Source organism: Passer domesticus, chromosome 2 (genome assembly GCF_036417665.1).
Source record: "Passer domesticus isolate bPasDom1 chromosome 2, bPasDom1.hap1, whole genome shotgun sequence".
Taxonomy (NCBI): Eukaryota; Metazoa; Chordata; class Aves; order Passeriformes; family Passeridae; genus Passer; species Passer domesticus.
The window spans coordinates 30,289,652-30,295,108 of NC_087475.1; positions in this window are offsets into that span (position 1 = coordinate 30,289,652).

Here is a 5,457-nt window from a genome sequence, read left to right on the forward strand (position 1 = left end):
GCTCTCTGCCTCTGTGAACGACTGAAGCCAAGCAAGAATCTCTGCATTAGGCTGCTGTGTGTTTCAGTGCACTGAAAAAACACTGGTGGGGATGACAGTGAGTGATCAGCAGGAAGCTTTCACAGAAATCCTGATGCTAGCCTGTTTTCCAGCAGCAGAGTGCTACTATTTAGATCTTTGGGACCCTAGCTGAGAAGGCAAAAGATGTCAAAAATGGCCAAAGAAAAACCAACCAAAGTCTAGACTCCCCAAGAGTTTAGTTCAAAAGAAGACTTTACATCTTGGTGTTGCTCATGGCCTCCTGAACAGTCTGGCACAGAGCAGAGAAGGAATGAGCACATGACACCAGGACCCCAAGGGACAGCTCTGGGAGCAGCAACTTACATCGCTCACAGAAAACCACACACCATTTCGCATGTAGGGAACACACCATGGAATAAATTGTACCTACTTAATTAACTGCGCTTTGCAGTTCTATATTATTAGCTGCTGAGGGCAACTGGTGCCTTGGCACGGCAGTCAGCGAGGATTGCATACACAGCCTGAACCTGCTAATTGAGCACGAGCAAGTGCACGCAGCTCGGCTGGCTGATGGCCCAGGCTCCACCGCACGGCGAGCAAAGTGTCTCGGGGCCTGCTGCTGGACACCCAGCACAATTATGTGTGTTAAAGCAGCAGCACCTCTGTAACCTACGCACCAGGAACAACTTGCCAAGCACTTGCTCGCTACACGATAGCAAATTCGACATCTGATTTGCAGGCGCTGCGCTGGGTACAGAAGGAAGCTTCCTTCTCCTCGGCTGCATTTCTAAATGAATCTTTATCTGACAACCAAGTACCACCCACATTTGCCAGCTGACACCCTGCGTCAGGCTCTGCTCCCGGTTTTGTAAATTCCATGAAGACCCCAGGGACAGCCAAAGTGCAAGAGCAAACAGATCTGGGGGCCTTGTTTTGGAGTTTGGTGGTGGTTTTTGCTACTCTTCCATGCCAGTGGAATTTTAAAAGATGAGTACAAATGATACAGACTTGTGTAATGCTTGAAATCAAATTCTTCAACATCTGAGCTCTCTACAAAAGAAGTTTGCAGTTTAATTAGAATGGCTTACATCCAGCAACTGTATTCCGATTAAACAAAAATTAGATCATAGGGATATTTTCTTTCCTGAAAGTATCTCAAACAGGGAGAGGGGAGAATGTATTTACATTCACACACTGTGAGTTTGTTTTAGAAACATACTGCCAGGGCAGACACTTGTGGCTGGAGGCCAAGGGGAGACCCTGCAGGCTAAGTTAGACGGTGTCCTTGTTGTCCAGTGTGCTAGTGGGAAAAGGAGAGACTGAAATTAGGCCTCTGCCCAGAATCCTTTTTTTTATTGTGTCCCAACAGGTGTGAAGTCTGATTGTCATCATAGATGATCTCCTATCTTTTGAACTCCTCTTCTTGTTGAAGGTATCATGGGTAAATCACGTTAGCTTTGATCTGAGCCTTTCCCAACACCCCATAAAACACAGCTTTGCATACCAGGGCATGAACAACAGCAATAAAAGTGGTGCACTTAAGTGTAGGATTTTATGGATCCATCTGCCAAGCATTTCTTCACAAGGGAAGAAAAACACATTATGAGTCTAAGCAGATGCCAGGTCTCACCAAACTGTTCATTGACAGCAAAACATCAAGCCATACCTATAATTGCCTGACCCGGTTGCTACACATTGAAGATGAATCTGAAGATATCACTGATGCACTGACTCTGAGGGAGCACTTCAGGGAATGGAGATGGGAGGAGATGATGCTGAGTCCTTTCTCTGTTTATCCTTGACCAAACATGGTCCTCACCAGCAGAAGTATCTTAGTTTCTCTGAGGATGCAGAAGAGGGAAAGATGTACACAATATTTATAATCATTTGAGGAGATGTCACATTCATCCTAATCACAGTCCTGATCTCTGAGAATGGCAGAGCAGAAGAATAGGCATTCCTTCTGCATAAAACTGGTAAATAGTGTGCAGGAAAAATAAGGGCACTGTTCAATGATATGGATAAGTAAATATGACCCCACATTAATAGAATTACAGTTATTTTAGCTGGAAGGGACATTTGGAGGTCATCTGCTCTGATTACCTTCTCAAGACTGGTCTTGCTTTGATGTTAGTAAATCAGACCTACCGTAGTGAGGGGGTTCAACTGGTCATAAAGGACAACATGGATTTTAGAGCCCTGGCAGCATCTTCTGACATCCTGAGTCCCCCTAAACACCCAGAAGTTGTCTGAGTCCCTGTGAGGAGCCAGGGAGGGACAAAGGGCTCATGCAGTGTTTGAGCTGCTGCATAGCACCTACTGAGCCTCCCCACTGGGATAAAACTCTTAAGAACTGGGTCTACCTCATTTTTCCCAGCAAGTGAGGCAATCCAAGCCATACCCAATGCTTACATCACCATGGTGTTCAGAGCATGCCTAAGAGGAAATTTCTGTGAGATGGCAAATTCCCTTCTGCCTCTTCACATAGTCTGTGTTTGCTGTCACAGAAGACATACTGTACATAGGTACTCTGGGGTCAAGACACGTGTGAAATATCTCCAGATGAGTGTCCTTCCCATTGTCTCCCATTCATTCTTTTCCTCTCTTCTGTCTTCCCCCATCAGCTTTTGCTCATGTATAGACTCCCAGTATTGCTTGGGAGAGGTGACAATTCGACTTCTACCTTCCCAGGCCTCCAAACACCTTCCCAGCTGCAAACACAAGGGAAGAGCATGGGCAAGCACCTGCCAGAAAGGGCCATGCCCATAGAGAGAGACATTTTATTTGCAAAGACTAAAGCCCCCCCTGCACACCTAGGTGCTAGAAAAACCTGACCACCCAAATGTTTGTGCAAAGGGAATAAAAGGAGCAGGAACGTGATCAGATGGAATCACTAGCTAGCTTTAGCAAACATGGGCTCTAATTAATTTTTTCCTCCCATTGTTTACCCAGCTTTGTATGTAACTGAAAGCTGAACTGGGCTTATCAGTAATTACCAACAGTTCTGGAAACTTTACACATTATTGTGCTGCGTTACTACACAGGGTAGTGATCCATGAAGATGGGTGTCTCTGCATTCATTGCTAAGCAATGCCTTAAAAAAATCAAAATCTCCCCCAACCTTGTATTATGGTTGCTGCAACGAAGTGGGGAAAAAGGAGGGAAGGCAGAGGGTGGCAGCGCGTCTGCTTCAGATCTAATTATGAAAATTTCCGGGACACAGTGGCATGCTACCTCAGCAGCAGTGTCAGAGGATGCTCCACCTGTTGCCAGACTTCTTTCCCAGCCCTGGAATTGCATTTTCCCATTCCATAGTGACACCTGCTGGGAGCAACTGAGCGGAGACTCCCCTGCTGCTCTGCTTGGCAAGGGGCTGAGCAGTGCAAAATGAAGGGTCTACGGCAATCAGGCAGATTGATTCCCCTCCTTTCCCTACAGATTGAGCCAGGCTCTTATCAGAGGGAAAACGGATGTCTGCAGCATGATTAATGCTCAGAAACACCCCACATGAGCAGCCCCTGAGACAAGACACTGGAGCATCATCTGTCGGCCTGCAAGAGAAAGGAGTGAAGAACATCAGAGGGCTGTTTGCATGCAGAGGACCAAATTTAGCCCATGTAGCAAAGAGGTGAAAGCAGAGTTGAGTTTTTCTTCTTTGCAGGAGCTGAAAGGTCATATGAAAGGAAAGGTCATGCTCCACTTGCTGTTTGCTGACAGTCTTTCTGTAAATATTGGGCAGTGTAGGAAGAAAAGATCTTGGGCCAAGTACCTTTGGTCTGATTCGATATGGTCATTGTGATGGCAGCCCAAACTGTGGCTTCTCTCTGCTTTCTATTCTTCTTTCCTCCTGAGGATTTCACTGTTCCTGCCCGGCATTTAGATTCCGTCATGCCTGGCATGTGGGCTGCAATGCATGCATGCAATAACCAGGGAAATGGAAAAATCTTGCCCTAACCCTGCACTTTCCTTTCCCCCTCTCAAAGCTGAAGGGAAAAGACAAATCAGGAGGAAAAGTGCCAAAATGTTTTAGAAATAAACGACAGACACCAGAGTCATCACACATTTTCCTAGGAAGGATAGTAATTTCTGTAATGTATTTTTAACCATGAGGAGTGATGGGAGGGAAGCCACTTAAATCTAATGCAAATGAAGGATTTGTCAGTTACGCAGTTCGTATAATGTCATACGTAGAAAATGTTATAAAAGTGGAGGGATTATGGCGAGGAGAGACATTTCTAAAATTGGAGGCCTTCTTTTAGGGCTTTAGCCCCCTCACTCTTTCAGATCACTGGGAACGTTTTCCTCCAAGGAAGGGCAGGAGTCTCTCTCAAAAACTGTGACAGCTCTCTAAGCTACATATTACTTAAGAAACTTCATTCTCCTCACTGCTACCTCTTCCAGTTTTTGCCAACTGCTGCTTCTCCTTATTTCAGTTCTTCAGTGATCCCCAACCACTTTAAGCACAGCAGGGCAGTTTCCAAATTCTTCCAGACTATTTCCTTCCTCCCTTCAAGGCAATGGCAGCTTCTGTGACCAAAAAACCTTATCTAATATGGAGGCTTTCCGCTGTTTTGGTTTTGATTCCAGATTGGATTAAAGGTGCTAGAAACAGGACCATTTGTCCGGCTGATGCCAAGTGACAGCATCAGTTTATGGGCACATCTGGAATTTCCTCGCAGCAGTGGATCAATAGGGTTAATTGCACTGACCTCATTTATAAAGCACTTTGAGATCTTATGAATGAATATAAGTGTTTAAAAAAAAAAGACAAACCAATGCATTATAGTTGTTAATATGTATTACTCTCATGGATATTTAAGCAAGAAATTATTGAAGCACCCATTTACCACAAAAAGTAGAGCAGCACGGCAGCCACAGGAGTCTGGCAGGCTGGAAAGAGCATTTAGCCCAGCCTTTGGGGCCGTCCTGACCCACTAATGGCCTTGGTTGTTATTAAGGCTCTCGCCAAGGGTAAAACGTGCTTAAGCGTATTAGCCGCTACTCGGTGAAGGTTGACAGACGTGAGACCCTCAAAATAAACAGGGAGGCCGAGATACCTTTAAATGGCTAACCCGTGAGCTAACAGCAAACGCCGAGCCGCGGGAGCAGAACAGCCGGGCTCTCATTAGCGCTAACGAGCCGCTTTCCCGGCAAGCGGCTCCGGCACAGCTCCTTTCGAGGGGAGATGAAGCCCCCCGGTGGCCGCCGGGCGCCTCGCAGCCCCGCACCGCGCCGCTCCCGCACCGCTCCCGAGCCGCTCTGGCACCGCTCCCGCACCGCTCCCGCACCGCTCCGAGCCGCTCCCGCACCGCTCCCGAGCCGCTCCCGCGCCGCTCCCGGGACCCCGCGCCTGGGCCGCGCTGACCCGCGGCCCTGCTGGCCACCCAGGCCTCACCCCGGCCCGGCCGGCCCCCGGCCCACACAGCAGCACGCCCC